The sequence below is a fragment of the Metopolophium dirhodum genome, chromosome 9 (assembly GCF_019925205.1).
Source record: "Metopolophium dirhodum isolate CAU chromosome 9, ASM1992520v1, whole genome shotgun sequence".
NCBI classification, from domain to species: domain Eukaryota; kingdom Metazoa; phylum Arthropoda; class Insecta; order Hemiptera; family Aphididae; genus Metopolophium; species Metopolophium dirhodum.
This window is the reverse complement of record NC_083568.1, coordinates 19,664,901-19,683,548: the sequence shown is the minus strand read 5'-3', so window position 1 is coordinate 19,683,548 and position 18,648 is coordinate 19,664,901.

The window sequence follows — 18,648 nt, the reverse complement described above, 5'->3', positions numbered from 1 at the left end:
CCAAAAAAAAATTTTGAAAAAATTTAACTGTATGATTACACATTACAAAGTACAAACTAAAATCCCCAGAATCTTAAACAGAAAAAACTATTTAAAATATTTATTTCATAAAACAAGGATTAGTCAAAAAGGTACCAGATTATCAATGTTTAAAATATTTGTCTAAAGGTTAAATCATAAAAAAAAATTGAAGGAGGGTGTTGGCGCCCGCATGTAAATGCATTTTAGGAAACCAAAAAAAAAATTTTGAAAAAATTTATCTGTATGATTACACATTACACAGTACAAACTAAAATGCCCAGAATCTTAAACAGAAAAAACTATTTAAAATATTTATTTCATAAAACAAGGATTAGTCAAAAAGGTACCAGATTGTCAATGTTTAAAATATTTGTCTAGAGGTTAAATCATAAAAAAAAATTGAAGGAGGGTGTTGGCGCCCGCAGGCAAATGCATTTTAGGAAACCAAAAAAAAAATTTTGAAAAAATTTATCTGTATGATTACACATTACAAAGTACAAACTAAAATGCCCAGAATCTTAAACAGAAAAAACTATTTAAAATATTTATTTCATAAAACAAGGGTAGTCAAAAAGGTACCAGATTGTCAATGTTTAAAATATTTGTCTAGAGGTTAAATCATAAAAAAAAATTGAAGGAGGGTGTTGGCGCCCGCAGGCAAATGCATTTTAGGAAACCAAAAAAAAAATTTTGAAAAAATTTATCTGTATGATTACACATTACAAAGTACAAACTAACATGCCCAGAATCTTAAACAGAAAAAACTATTTAAAATATTTATTTCATAAAACAAGGATTAGTCAAAAAGGTACCAGATTGTCAATGTTTAAAATATTTGTCTAGAGGTTAAATCATAAAAAAAAATTGAAGGAGGGTGTTGGCGCCCGCAGGCAAATGCATTTTAGGAAACCAAAAAAAAATTTTGAAAAAATTTATCTGTATGATTACACATTACAAAGTACAAACTAAAATGCCCAGAATCTTAAACAGAAAAAACTATTTAAAATATTTATTTCATAAAACAAGGATTAGTCAAAAAGGTACCAGATTATCAATGTTTAAAATATTTGTCTAAAGGTTAAATCATAAAAAAAAATTGAAGGAGGGTGTTGGCGCCCGCAGGCAAATGCATTTTAGAAAACAAAAATAAAATTTGGAAAAAATTTTACAAAAGAAAAATACATTTCAAAGTTTAAACTAAAATGCCCAGATTCTTAAACAAAAAAAACTATTTAAAATATTTAGTTCATTAAACATAAGGATTATTCAAGGGTACCCGATAGTCAATGTTTTAAAAATTTGGCTAGAGGATAAATCATAAAAAAAAAATTGAAAGGAGGTGTTGGCGCCCGCAGGCAAATGCATTTAAGGAAACCAAAAAGAAATTTAAAAAAAAACTAACTGTAGGAATACACATTACAAAGAACAAACTAAAATGCCCAGAATCTTAAACAAAAAAAACCATTTAAAATATTTAGTTTATTAAAGAATGATTATTCATACAGCACCAAGTTATCAATTTTCCAGTCAATACAAAATATTCAACTAGATTTACATTACTAAAAAAAAAAATTGAAGGAGGGTGTTGGCGCCTGCAGGCAAATGCATTTTAGAAAACAAAAAAAAATTTTGAATAAATTTAACTGTATGATTACACATTACAAAGTACAAACTAAAATGCCCAGAATCTTAAACAGGAAAAACTATTCAAAATATTTAGTTCATTAAAAAATGATTATTCATAGGGCGCCAATATAAATTTTTATACAAAAAAATCTACTAGAGTTTAATGAAGTGAAAAAAAAATTGTTTGAGAAATCTGGGTGAAATAACACTAAACAAAAGAATACGTTGGTAGCTAAATACTGCAATACATATGAACTACAATCCAAAAACTAGGTGTTGTTTACATTATAATAATGCGAACAGTTATTATGATCAGAGGTGTATCACGGTAATATATGTATTAGAAAATGTATAAAAATGAATGTAAAGAAATTAAATGATAAAAGGTCCTGCACGGACTCTACTATGTGATTGTAATTTATAAAGGACATAAAATGTTTAATTTAAAATAATATTGTGTTTGGTGGGTCTACAGTCAATATTAAATTACAAACTATAAAGTCTAAATGCAAATGTTTTAGTCTTTGTAAATATGTGCGGAAAAAAATTAGATTTAGTACAATGTAACAAATGTGGAAAGGAAACCCTGAGAATTCTTTGACAATAGGATATTAAAACACAAAACTATATATTAAATTAAAACTATTGATTTTATACATTTTCTATTTACAAAAACTCATAAGTATTGAAAACCTTATAAAACCCTGATAAAATAATATTTTGTTATATTTTAAAATACATTTTATAATTTGTTGTGGTAAAAAAATCATTATTTAATGTTGGCTGTATTTAAGTTTTTAATAACTATACTGGTACAATTCTTGCTGACAGTCTTTAAGACCGTGTTAAAAACTATGATAATTAGTTAACACCTAATTTTCTGCCCTATCCTAACCTAACCTAACCTAACCAAATTAATAATATTTAAATATTTTCCTTCATTGTTTTGTTTACAATATCGAATACCTTGATAGTTAGTAGGAAAAGATCATCGCAAAGCTCACGACCGGTGATGGTAGTCGTCTATCATAACCATAGCTTCAACTAACCAATAGGTTTACCTAACTAACCTTCTTATGACTTATTAGGACACTTTGAATAAAAAGATCCAGGTTGCTGAACTTATGTGTTTGATTGTCAAGTTGATCCTTAGATTGTTGACACCTTAATCCATGTTATGGATGAAGCCCATAGATAATAAAGATATGGATAGTCCACGCCTATGTTAAATACATTTGAGCCGCATTCCCGCGGAAGGCAATTGAGACTCCTTTATATTAATAGTCGATACTCCATTTGGTCTCAATTGTTCCCCTCGAAGATCAGACCGCTGATAAGACTATTATGTCCTATCAATTATGTTATATATTTATTATCTATGATGGAGCCATACCCAGCTCTCTCGTGTAAACAATTTGCAGCACATAAAAGCGATCAACGCGTCTCTGTTAATGATTTATCAGCATCATTGGCGCACATACGGGGGCGCCTGGGGGTGCTTAGCACCCCCAAGTCTTAAATTAGCACCCCCATCTTCTATTGTGCAAAAAATATTATTTAAACTGTAATTTTGCGTTTATAAGAATGAGTTTCCAGTTTGTATTGGTATACACTAACAGGACGTAAATATTTTATACATAAATACAGTAATTGGGTAATTGGGTTTGTGAATTGTGATGTTGGTATGAGTGTATGACGGTATATTCTCTATTTTTAATGCATGTTATCTTATTGGCTGTTTTAACACAAGTTTATTTTTAGTATTATTTTATTACTGGAAATTGGAGTACTGAACAGGATTTTGTTTTTGTATACCGGTGTTATGGTTTATTGATATGAATATAATATTATTAATTGGGGGACGAGGTGGCCGAGCGTTCTAACGCGACCGGGCGGCATTTTTCTCCGTGCAAGTCATGGTGTCCGGAGAACAATTGCCGCCATCCCCCACCCGGGCATGCCAGATACCTACAGGTGCCCAATCAAAAATTCTGCCAAACCCAACACACACGTGTTCCTTCCCCTACCAACACTAACAACCCACAAACAAACCACTACAGCTAATGGCCATAGTTCCGGAGCTTAAGATCAATAAAAAAAAAAAAAAATTCTACCTATTCTATCTATTCTACCTATTAAGTTGTTCAATCGTGTTCTCGAGTCAGTGACAAATGACTACAGTTCTGATATTGACTAATTTTATTTTATTGTTGTTTCCATTTTTCTACATAAATACCAACAATTTATTTGTGCGGTGTAAAGTAGTTTATGTGATTTATATTTAATTTGCGTACGTATATAAAATTACTTCCTTAAATATGTTTAGTATATTTGAATGTAATAAAACAAACAATAAAAACGAAAATAATGAAAGTAGTGAAAATGTGGACGATCCCGACCTATTAATTAGTAAAAATTGTAGTTAATTGATTTAATATTTTGCTGGTATGTATTACTATTTAGGAGAGTGTGGGGGAAAAGCCCCCCACGTGTCACTTTGTGCTAAACAATTTTAGCACTCCCAAGTTTAAGACTGAATGTGCGCCAATGCAATCAGCATCTAACCCCAGCCCACCTTCATATTATTCTCTATGCAAAAAGTAAATTTAAGACAAATTTGTAAATCAATGCACAGTCTCTCTATTGTACCTACTAATATTTGTGATTTCATTAATTTTCAGTATTTTGTATTATTAGATTGGGAAAACATAAGACAATATAATTTACACAAGACTGTGGCTAACACAATCATACTTTGATAAAAGTATATGATATAAGTAGCTTCTATATTTGAATTAATCGTTTTTTTTTCGGGTCATTTATTGGTGGACGGCACTTTAACTACGGTCCCTCAACTTACTGAGGCAACCTTGAGGCATTTCCTTTTAGGAAATTAATTAAATCCTCAAACATATGATATTTATGGACGACACTTGCACCATGGCCCCTCGATATAGTAATGTGGCGACCCGGCACATCTCTTTTAGATAAATGATTAAATACTTATTCAAGTCTTCCAATTTACTAAACATTTATATTTTGTAGATGATTTGAAGAAAAATTTAAAATTGAAGAGAGACTGTGTGAATTAACAACATTTTTGGTATGAAATGTTTATTTGAACACCTGTTATAATGTGTTATATTGAACTTAAGTTAATTTTTTATAATGTACTATAGTAAACATTTGAACATTTATTACAATATACGTATATTATACATAGATTTCAAGTATGATTTTTTTTAGTTTTTTTTTTGAAAGTTACCTACCTACTACAATACAAGACACTTTATTTTTATATTTTGAAGCAATATATGTTTTGGATTATTTAGATCTATATAAACTAAATTTCAGACCCATAGTTTAGTATTTAAAGTTTGTTTGATCAAAGTCTTGGAACCAAATTTTATCGACTCTACTAGAATGTTGTAGTTAAATTAAACTATAATAAGTATGTGGTATAACAGTACCTAACCTTCTATGATAATTTGTTATGAATATAATATTTTAAGTAATAGCTCAAATTTAGCACTTTTACGGTACTTAATACATTTTCCTAATATTTTAACAGAAATTATGGAGCTAAAAATATAGAAATACCTATATTATGTCAGGGTCCATAGTTCATAGTTTTGTTTCATTTATAATAATAATGCTTTTTTAATATAGTTTTTCATAAATTAATATTTATTACAGTTGGCCTTTATGATTTGTTTGAACTATTAGTACGTATTTTTTTTTGGGAGATCCCTATTATTACAACACCGTTACCAATATGCGTTTTTTTTTGGGTTAGTTAATATAATTGCATGTTTTCATGATTTCTTCGTATTTATGCTTATTTTCTTAAAATGTTTTTATATTTTCGGTTCATCCGTTACCTACCTACCAAGTGTGTAAATAAAGAATTTTTTTTGTAAGCCAATTTGAATTATAATTTATTAATTTTAAAAAATGTTAATAAAAACGTTTTCATTCAGTATTTTTTTGAATTTTAAGTGCATACTTTTGAATATTTCAGTGCATATATTTGTCTGTTTTTAGTGCATACATGCAGGCAAATATTTAACACTTTTTCATTACATTAAATTCACAGCCCCTGCTAATTACTTTTACTTCCAATCATAATACCTACCACAGTCAGTGCCGTAAAAACCGGGTGTGTTAAGTGTGTGGAACACACGGGCCCAGGGCCAAAGAAAATTTTTAGGGGCCCACTCAGATCTCTCAAAAATTCGTCTCTGAAAAATGAGACAAGAGTACGAAAAAATAACTGACAACGCAAGAAAATTGTGTGAAACATGGAATATACCATTTAAATTTGATAAAAAGCGTCAACGATTTGCTGTAAGGCATTTTGACGAAGTAGATAGTGATTATCGACTTACAGTAATGGAAGATAATTTTAAGGTAAATGTATTTTACCCAGTAATTGATACAACATTGATGCAACTTAGAGAAAGGTTTAAAGCAGTCATTCTCAAAGTGGGCGATAGCGCCCCCTAATGGGCGTTGAGTTAGGTTTAGGGGGCGATACAAAAAATTATATATATAAATATTATAATTATATTATATTAAAAAAAGTCTCATTTATATATTTATACATATATTAATACAAAATGTAATATAGTAAATCTATATTTATTAAAACAAAACCCTTTTTCAATTTATAAATTTTATATTTTGAATTCATAACTTTTTTAGCATGTTTTAATAAAAATAATTTTAATGTGAATAATTTTAATTATAAATGTTTCGTTTTAATAAAAATACTTTTAAGTATGAAAAAGTATGTGTTTTAATTGCTGTCATCCAAAAAGCTAATTTAAAATGTATGTTAGAACTCAGAAATAAGATATAGCATATTTATATATTATAAATTGTAATATCTATTTTTAAAAGACATAACAAATGCTAAGTTAATTTTTTTTTTTTTTTTTTGGGGGGGGGGGGCGCTAGAAAATTTTTAATTGTCAAAGTGGGCGTTGGATGAAATAAGTTTGAGAACCTATGGTTTAAAGGAATGCAAATGGTTTGTGAAGATTTTAGTATACTTATTCCTCAAACATTAGTAGAAATGTCTGAAGAACTTTTAATAAAATCAGCATATGACTTTACCATTAAATACAAAGATGATATAAGTTCAGATTTTACAAGACAAATTATCTCTTTAAAAGCATATTTATCATCAACTTATCAAGAAAACTCACTTCAAAAAATGACTGTTCAAAATTTAGGAGATATCATTATCAAAGATGACTTAACTTCCATATTTCCAGATGTTTTTACTGGTATAATCAATTTTATGACTATACCAGTAACATCTGCTTCAGCAGAAAGGTCATTCTCAAAGTTAAAACTTATTAAAAACTATTTGCGCAACTCTATAGGTCAAGACCGGTTATCTAACATCGCTATTCTGAACATTGAAAGACTTCAAGCAGAAAATATTAATGTAGACAAAATCATTGAAGACTTTGCAAATTTAAAAGCAAGAAAAAAGAATTTTCTTCGATAGCTTATAATTTAGTTTTGAAAATTTTATACTTTTAACATTTTTAATTAATATTATTATTTTATTCAATTACATTTATGATGTTCAAATTTCAAAATATTTTTTATGACTTACCTACCTAAGAGTTATAATTATATTATTTATTTACCCACATTTATATGTAAAATTATTTAACTTTTATGTTGTTTCTAAACTACAAGTTATACTTATTGTTAAAAAAAAAATGTCTTATTAGGAAAATAAATATGGAGATTTTCAAATAAGTAAATTTTTTAGGAAAAAGGGGCCCAACAGAGTTTTCACACGCGGGCCCAAACAAATCTAGTTACGGCACTGACCACAGTTAATGTTAAATGTCAAATCGTCAACAATCAACTGCTTCTTCAACTTGATAACACTAAGAGGATGACAGATTTTTAGCGCACCATTTATTTCTCTCTCTGACCCAATCATTTTAGTGTTTTCATAATCGTACATTTGGTATGCTACGGGTGGGTCAAAGATGGAAAACAAATAGTGCGCTGACATCCCAACCGGCAACAAGTTTACACGAGTGAGCTGGGTATTGCTCCATCATAGATATGGATAGGACATAATGGTCTTATCAGCGGTCTTCGAGGGGAACAATAAATTGAGGCCAAATAAAGTATACTTATATCGAGTATCGACTACGACTATCAATATAAAGGAGCCTCAATTGCGTTCCCGTCCGGGAACGCGGCCTCAAATGTATTTAACATAAACGTGGACTATCGATATCTTTATTATCTATGGGCTTCATCCATAGCATGGATTAAGGTGTCAACAATCAAAGGATCAACTTAATAATCAAACACTTAAGTTCGGCAACCTGCAACTCAGGATCTTTTTATTCAAAGTGTCCTAATGAGTCATAAGGAGGTTAGTTAGGTAAACCTATGGTTAATTGAAGCCAAAGAGTCAATAGGGCCTTTGCAATTCAAGATCTTTTCCTACGTATTCGGCATTGTTAACATAACTATTCTACCTTTACACTTTTTCTTCCCCCGTCTCTCACAGCTATATACAAGTTCAGCCACTGTCATTCCCCACCTCCATATGATCGGTATTTTGTCTATCCATCTTCCATCTCTTCTTCAGTCTTCTCGTCCATCATTTCTCCCGTAAATTAACTTCTATAGCCACTCTCACTATCTCTTATCATACAGTGACCGAACCACCTAAACCTATTCTCTCTTGTTTTCACTACAATATGTACACTACCTTACCCTTAATTAATTAATTTCTTATTCTATCCTCTTTTGTACCTTAACACCTTACTTATTGTTCTCATATCTGCTACTCTCACTCCGCTTACCTACCCTAACCTTACATTTCTTTTTCATCTTTCCCTTTCATACACCAAACATTCTGAAATCCTGTTGACCCATTTCCTTATCTTCGCCATATCACACACTTCCTAATTCCTATTCACTCAGTCTCTATACCTACAAGTCATCGTACTTGATTATCGGTGAAAATATTTAAATATCATTGAGCGAATTCCCTACTCGAAAGAATTGCTTAAAAAAATATCATACCTCACCAATTTTCTAATTTTGAACACGACTTTATTGATAGCCGGAATAGTGTTATACCAGTATAGTTACAATACAAATAATGAAAATTTTCGGGCAATACATCCCCTGATCAATTAACTATAATAAAAAAAAAACCTACTGAGAAATAAGAAAATACATACCCCGTGACGGAATCAAAATCTGCTACGAAACTTAGTCTTCGAAACACTGAAACGTTCACACATTTCAATCTGCTTATGATATATTATTCCCAGTTTGAAAATGTTCACTGACGAATACCATTTCTGAAATAACACGCGTCTTATGCAGTAAAATGTTCTACAATATTCTAATGACCTATGCGTTACAGTCTACAGATATTATATAAACCTATCAATAAATACCTAATATTAATTTTTATTACACAGAGTTTGTATTTTTAAATGTTGTATTCAAGGATTTATTAGTTTTATTTTTATACCTAACAATAATTACATTTATTCACAAGTCAGTTATCAACTAGAACTCGACTACGAGTAAGACAGCGTTTGCATGGCGTATAATTTATTATTATTATACATTGCGCCTTTGGTAGGTAGAAGTAAACGTATAATATGATTCTACGTTACCGGGTTAACAGATTTTCCGTGACAATAAATATTTAATTCAAGTAAAAAGTAAATTTAAGCCTATAATAATATGAAAACAAACTTAGGCATAAACATCGACTTTCAGTGATACCTATAACTGTACTACAACACACGCTATCGCCGAAGACACAGCCATCTTCATCCGTCTACATCTCGCTCCATCTCCATCTCTCTCTACATCTCGCTAATTGAAACTTATCTAGTATACAATACTAGTATCTTTATGATCTGTAATATATTCTGGTGTTCGATGAAAAAGATTGAAATAAGATAAAAATACATATTTTTTTGGTTTGGAATATGAAAGCTGTGAGATGATCGATATGAATTTTGTGAGAAATCTAGAGGTACTAGAAAACTGAGACGAGTGTGTTGAATGAAATAAATTAAAAAATTGATTAACACAACAATCGCTTAAAAATTAATTTAATTCAAATAATGAGATGAACCTTATTAGATCATTTAAATTTTCCAGAACAAGCCCCCAGTTGTTGGTCGCAAGCCAATTTTAACCATATACTAGACCACAAGTTTATAGACATTCTATAATGCATTCTGCTGCCGGTGGCCCTAGACACTGTTGGGGAAATTATATTTCTTTAGTAATTAAATTACGATACGAATTTATAAGTTACGTAGGTACTTGTCCAATACTCGACTACCAGAATTTAAATTAAAGAATGTGATATACCTAGGTAACATATCGATCGATTCTAAAACAGAAACTTAACCTAGGTACAAATAATATCACAATATCAAATAGTGAAATGTGAAAATTTGAAGAAAATTTCCTATAGGTATATCCCGTAAAACCCCCAAAATAAAACGTACGTTTGAGGTGTTCTCTTAAAACCCAAATATTTAATGCCCGTATCCCGTATGCATAGAAAATGTATGTTTCACATTTAACGAAAACTAAAACTATCGTGACGGAACTGAATTACGAAGAACGTATAAAACAAAAATAATCGTCACCAAGTGATAGGTATAATCTGCTATGTACTTACAAATCATATTAAATAACATTAATCATTATGTATTTTCTTATTTTGCTAGGTAGGTATAAAAACCTACCTTCCTACTTATAAAAGCATTACCTAATCATTGATTTAAAATTTTAAAAATTATTCTACTATAACAATAAATTAACAGTTGTAGGCAAAGTATTATAATTTAAGGTATTTTAATAATATCCTAATTTTTATACACCTATAACAACTGGATTTTAAAAACTACTCTACGTCTAGCGGGTATATAAGTTTGTCTGACAATAAATATTTACATTAGGTCTACCGCGTCAACAGAGTAATAGGACAAAACTTACGTAATTATTTATTCTTCCGGCGAAACGCGGTGCCTTTGAGTGTATAATATTGTCTAGTGTCAGAGCTGTGCGTCTCCGTCAAGGAAAATGCAGCGCACGTCTTCATATATCCGATCCAAAAGTTCAGTCTGGAAGTATTGAGATTAATGACATTTATAAAAATAGGCACCGAGCTTAATAACCAGAATGGAACGAAATATGTGAGTACGTATTGGAATCGCTGTTCGTCTCAAACGATTGTCATTTGCCATAGATTATTTATAATTATAACCTAACCGTCACAATCATAGAAAATATATATATGGTCCTAACCGATGGATGATGGATATTTTTGCATTATCTTCAAAAAAACATTTATTTGTTTCTACTAGACGCAAATGCGGCAAATTGAATTCAAATTTATAATATAGATAACGGTTTTTTTACTTGGTAACCATTTATTTATTACTTGGTTTATAAACAAATTCTAATTGATATAAAATAGTAATTATATAAAAATATTATAATTGATCCCAATATTTAAAAATAATGTTTCAAATAAAATAATAAAAAAAATTTAAGAAATACCTATTAATTAATATGTATTACCTAAATAACAAAATAACTAAATAAATTCGTGTTTTTTTTTAAACATTTTCACGCCCCCCCCCCCCCTTACGAAATTGTGTCACTCCTCCTTAGAGTGGTGCGCCCCTTAGGTTAAGAGCCATTGAAATAGTGCATGTTAAAAAATCAGCCATATCCCCCCCCCCCACCCCTTGACAAAATCATTTGACTCATTTTGCTACTTTATGAATTAAGAACGATACATTGAACGTACAAAACTGTACTTACCTACATAATAGTTATCAACCTATTAACCCATCAATAATGTTATATTTTTTTTATTGTGTACACTAATCGATTGGTATATACAAAATAACGTTAAATTATAAATAGGACGTGGATTTAAATGCATTAAAAATAAGAAAAATGCCTTAAAAATACGATTTAATGCACTTATATTACAAAGCTTAATAAAATGCCCAGAAAAATTAAAAGTCCCATTTAAACGAATATAAAATAGAATTTAGATAGGTAGTGTATTTGTTATATTTTAAATTTCATTATAACACATCAGTCAATCAGATACTATTTAATACTAAAAAAAAAAAACTTCGACATAGTAATTCCATATTGGCAAGTGTTGTTTTCTATAACCGAAGACTGAAGTTATAGTATCGAACATAATAGGTAGATATGTAATAAAATAGAAATATAAGAAAAAAAAAATTACCTTTATTTAATTGTATTTAATTTTATTTTTTTGAAGGAATTTTTGCTAAGTTTTTATAAAATTGACTTCAACCCATATAAATGTTCTAATTTCATTTTTAAATTCGTTGATAATAATGAAACGAATTCTTTGCTTGGAAAGCAATGTTTTAGAAAATTCAGAAAATGCAGTTTACATTTAAATCCGCGGCCTAAATATAAATAATAATTTCTGATGCATTGATGCATTGATGCTGAAGAGTGAGGGGGTGGACAATCAGCTGAACCGAAATCGAACTTCTTAAACACTTAATATAAACAATTTTTCACACACGCGTCATGGTATGAAAATAAAAAATATTTATAATTCATATATTTATACCGATTTTCTACCGATTTATACCGATCTTCTATATTAATAATAATTATAAATATATAGCAATAACAAATCATTTTTGAGTAGCGGCCCACCGGGAAAGTTCCCAGTATTCCGCCAGCCCAGTCCGCCCCTGGTTCATATTGTAACCAAAAAATCCAAAAAATCTATTTTAAACACAGTTACTTTTGACAGATATTATAAGTTAAAATTTGGACGAAATTATATATTAAAACCAAGAATAACTCTGAGAATAACGATTTTAGTTGTTTTGTTGTGATTTAAAAATAGTAGGTATTCGCGGATTTATGAAACTTTTAGAGTATTATAATTTATATACACGATGACACTTTCAAATGTAATTTTTTGGGCAAAAATGACTTTAACCTACTATTGTAGGTACTAATGCCTAAAAATAAAATAAATTACTTTAATTTCAATATTGTTTATACGTTAACAATGTCTTTACTCAGAATCATTTTTCGTTTGTTCGTTTTGTATTTTAATAATTTATACATGGATATATTATTATTACTAATAATTATAGTAGGTGTGTTTGTATTATTTCATTAATTTATTTAATACTATACCAATGAATTATATATTAATTAATAATTTTTGAAACATTGAGTTCGAAAAAATAAAAATAAATGTGATTTTAATTAGAGTCTAGTAGTGTACCTACCTATATGTAAAAAATAAATAAATATAATAATGTTGAACTTTTAGGGACATAATAGGTAACACATTCGTGTGTGTAGTATTACACTATTTATATAGGTATATTTATATGCCTATACGAGTATATGAGTAAGTATATTATTCATAAGTGCGCACACGTCAGGATAGGCAGTTGACCATTCCGTGAATATTACTTTTATGTGTACATGGTTATACGTCCCTGATCCCTATGATATAGAATATCGATATTAGGTGAACAATAGAAGTTAAGTATGTAACACTAAATTAATAGTTACCTATAACTTATAACGTTGTATTTGGAAAAAAAATTACCAGTTATTAATTAAAATTGTTATATGTATAAATTAAACCAAAATATTTATATATTTATATTAAGTACCCTGTATAGGTATGCACCTATTAATTATAATTATTCTACAAAAAGGGACTGGAAAAACGACGACGACGTTTATATCTCGCGTATTTTATACATTTCTAGTCCGGAACTAAAATATGCGCCTATACAACACTTGGATAGCACATTTTTCGTGACATTAAATATTTGTTTTAAGTCTTAAAAGTAAATTTAAGCCCCAAAAGAATATACAAACAAACTTACTTTAATTATCGACTCCTTCGGCGGAATCCGTGACGTGTGTGAACTGCGATGCCCATGAGGAAACGCTCCAGAATACAGCCAGAACTTAGAATATTGTGATTTATGAAAAATAAAATTATACGAAACGCAGTAAGTTTTTTGCTCATATCTTCTTTGCTTATTGAAATTTTAGAATTTTTAATCGACTGTGTCTTCTGCAACGACTTTGAGATTTGCCATAGATTAAATAAATAAATGATAGATATTATATTAGGTATCTACGTAAATATGATGAATCCACGGATATAATATAATGCAACTTTTTATATCAAAGAGTTCTGTGTTAAGGACCAATTTGTTCATTGAAATTTGATAAGACAATAAACCAAAATAGTTTATAATTTTGAATTTGAATTATAATAATATGATATAGGTATTATTAAAATTATTATTTTCGTTTATCAATTTAATTATTGATTGAGGTGGTGAATAGATATCAGAAGCACAAGAATATTATTATTGGATGTGATCGTTGGATTTTGAAAAAAATTTAAAATTACAAATATTAAGAATGTATCTTATGACTTATCAGTTATAACATATTATATTTCTATAAATTAAACCAAAACGTAGGTATATGTCTATTCCAAGTACCTACCTATTAATTATAATTATTCTACGATCGGGGACTGGAAAAACGACGGCGGCGCGGCGTTTGTATTATTCAATCTCGCGTATTTTATACAATTCGAGCTAGGAACTAAAATATTATGCGTCTACGACACTTGGATAGTACATTTTTCGTGACATTAAATATTTATTTTATGTCTAAAAAGTAAATTTAATCGCCAAAAGCATAAAAAACAAACTTACTTAAAAATCGACTCTTTCGGCGGAGTCCGTGACGTGTGTATACCTACTTCGACGACGATGCGGAAACGCTTCAGATAGGTACAGATCTGAAAATATTGTGATTTATGAAAAATAAAACCATACGACACGCAGTATGTTTTTTATTCATGTCTGCTTTGCTTATTGAAATTTTAGAATTTTTAATCGACTGTGTCTTCTGCAACGACTTTGACTATTGCCATAGAATTTAAATGATAGATATTATAATACTACGTCAATATGATTAATCCACAGATATAATAATAATATAATGCGAAATTTTATGTCAAAAAGTTCCGTATGTTTAGTAACAATTTTTTCATTGAAATTTGATATCATAATAACCAAAATAGTTTACAATTTTTAATTTAAATTATAATACTATAAAATATTACTTGTTTCAATTATTATTTTCATTTATATTAATTTGATTATTGATTAAGAGATGTTACATAGATATTAGAACGACAAGCATATTTTTTTTATGAATCATTTAATAAAAATGTGGTTATAAATAAAAATGATTACTGTTTTTTTAGAATTAACAAAAAGGTACACAGTAAATACATCAAATGTACAGTACCGACTATAATATCAACTAGATTTGTAAAAGCCAAGTCTAACATTTTCTCCGAATACTACCGAGCACAAAATTAATAATTATTATTTTATGTTATTTTTCATTGTATGGAGTACAGTTTAGATTTTAGATCTTTAGCGGACCGATGAATGTATTGATTTTACAGCGATGTGTGTTTTTTAATTTGTAATTTAATTATTTTTGTCTATGTACACGATAAGTTGTAAATATAATGTTTTGGTATTCATATAATATAATATCTATTATACTCATAACTCAGTACCTATGTATTCATATGTTTACTTTTAAATTCATTGTATTTAATAAATAATAATACACGAAACAGTGTTTTCTAATTATAATTTATTGTTGGTATTAAGTACCTACGCCATAATAGGAAACTAAAATCTTTTTTCCCGATTAAAATAACCAATTTAGTCAAAATTTTATTGTGGTAAGGTGTAGTCACCATAATACATGTTATACAAATGTATTTTTAGTATTATTAGACTGCTGTAAGATCAATAATTGAAGAGAATCCTTGTATTAAATGTATAGGATTATTTATCAAAAATAGTCATTTTATAGTAGGTAGTAGGTACCTACATAGGTAATACATAATACAGTCCATCAAAAAATATTTACAATGAATGTTAATAGTTAAAATATCCACTATTTGTATTTATTTGTTAATAATAATTTAGACTTTAATATTAGCAGTTTAATTATTCTTAATTTAATTTACAATTGTACTTTTGGCATTTATCCTCTAGTGGCCTCTGAATAATCATCTAATGATGAATTTAATAGTAATTACATTTATTGGATGAGAAATAAGAATAAACTGCATTTTCCGCCTCATATTATTTTATATTTTATTTTATGTTTTTAATTTTTACAATTTTGCTCTGGTGACCTTAGACATAGTGTAATAAAATTGATACCAGTGACATCTAATTGTTTAATTAAATTATTTACAAAATGTCAATCATAAAAGATTTATGAAATTTATACATCCGCATAATATTAGTATGAACTATGAATATTTATTAATTTTATGAGCTATATAAAATGTACAACGGTTCATCAAAAAAAACGATTCAACGTCTAGAAAAGAGTACGTTTCAAGACTGTGCATCTTGATAACAACCAATTTATATTAAAGTGTATTACTATATTATATTATAATTTATAATCAAAAATAATAGTAAGTATTTATAGTAAAATATATAATTGCAAAATATTTGATACCTAGGCATATCTAGGATATAAACTACCTACACTAAAGTAGGTGTAAAATGTAAATACTAATAAAACATATGAGGTGTATAATGTATAAAAAATATAATGATTAATAGTATTATATTGTTTTAAATACTTCACGCAAACCTAAGGTGTTACTCGACGTAGGTATAGTATATTATGCAATAAAGGTACGTATTAAACTTATCGCGGGGAAATTAAGACGGCCTTTGCTGCACTGTTCGGACTCGCGTATTTTATAAAATATGCTTTTGGGCGTTCTAAACTACGTCACACAGTTAACAGATTGTCCGTGGTAATAAATATTTTAATTGAAGTCTAAAAAGTAAATGTAAGCCCCCAAAATAATATCAAAAGAAACTTACGCGTAAGCACTAAACATCGACTCTTCCAGTGAAAACAGCATGCGTGCAGCGCGCGTCATCATCTCCGATCCAAAATTTCAATATGGAAGTAGGTATTAAGATGAATGAATAATAACGACATTTGTGAAAACAGCTTAATAACCAGAATGAAAGAAAATACGAAATATGCAAGTACATATTGGAATCGATGTTCGTCTCAGACGATTGCCATTCTCCATATATTATAAATAATTATAACCTAACCGATGGTCGATGGACGATTTCGCATTCTTTTTAAAAACTACAGAAGCATTTATTTTGTTCAACTCGACGCAAGTGCGGGAAATTGAAAAATTCAAATGTATAATAACTAATAAGTAACGATTTATTACGAAAAGATACCTAAATTGTATTTAACTTATGGACTCAAGAAGTTTCAAATCCCACCAGGGACTAGTTTACACGCTTTTCATAAGCAATAATCAAAAAAATATTGAGTGTCGCATGATATAGTTTTTCAATGATATAATATTTTATTCAAGCAATTTTATAATTTAAAAAATATACATTGCAGATAAAGTAAATTATAATATACTCACAAGTACATACTATATTAATTATGATATGTGTAGTTAAACATGTATACAAACATACATACACATACAAAATACACATATATATATTATTATTATTATTATATAAATTGTACCTTTGTATTGTTCATAAAAAACATCCACTCAAATATTAAATTGTTATTTGCATTACGTCTAAACACATTACATTTACATATTAGGTATTATAAGTACCTACTGGAGTATTATTATAATATATATAGCAATATACGATACATGTGATTAATAATAAGGTTACATTATTGTATTTACTTTTTAATTTCGATATATAATTTTGAAGTTATTAATTTTAACAACAGTATGTTTACAGAATAACATAATTTGAGAAACTATCAGAAAATGATATAATATATTTGTATTAATGAAGTACATAGGTAAATACTTAAATTATTATTAATGCAATAATATTAAATTATTTGGTAAAAAAAAAGACAATAAAATATTTATAAAAACAACTTACATGATAAATGTATGAAAAACAAAAATAGAAATAGGTATATATATTATTATTTGTTTGTTTTAACTTATAAGTAAATAATAGTTGTATGCTTTAAAATAATAGCTATGTTTATTATATTATTTTATTATATTATATTATTAAATGTTTATTATTAATAATTTTCAACAGCAAAACATCATAATATGATCAGTCTCAATTTTTAAGTACATTTAATATATTCAGATAAGACAAATATGATTGATAATTAAATAATAAAAAAAAATTATATACATATCAAATAAATGTATGAAATAATAAAATATTGTCTTATGAAAAATAAAACAATTATCACAAAATATAATTTTATTTATGTAAGTTAATGTACAACAAAATTATAAACAAAAATTATAATATACTAAAATCAAAATGATATGGAATAGAAATAACAAATATTGAAAAATTTGATACTTCTAGAGTGGTCTATGTGAAAAAAAAAACAGAAATTTAAAACATCATATAAATCACAATGTTATATCTAGTCAGCAAATGAAAATTAACTTTATGTGAAAGTAATTTACATTTTAATATACTGGCATGTTCTTGAATATAATTTATTTTATTATGATCTATGTGAATCAGCCAAATATTAACTGTGTTAAAAATTATTTCATTATTTGGAATGATAACTTGGAAAACAATAATTCCACCACATAAGATTTAATGATAATTTTCAGTCCTTACATTACTACAATTAAAAATATCTATAAATAGATTAATTAAATAAATACATCACATAAGATAATTATAATTCGTACATCTTAGTTTCATAAACGTACACACAACAGCAATTATATAACTCAATTTATTTAACATGAAAATATTCTGTTGAACTAACAAAATTCATGACAGTTCAAAT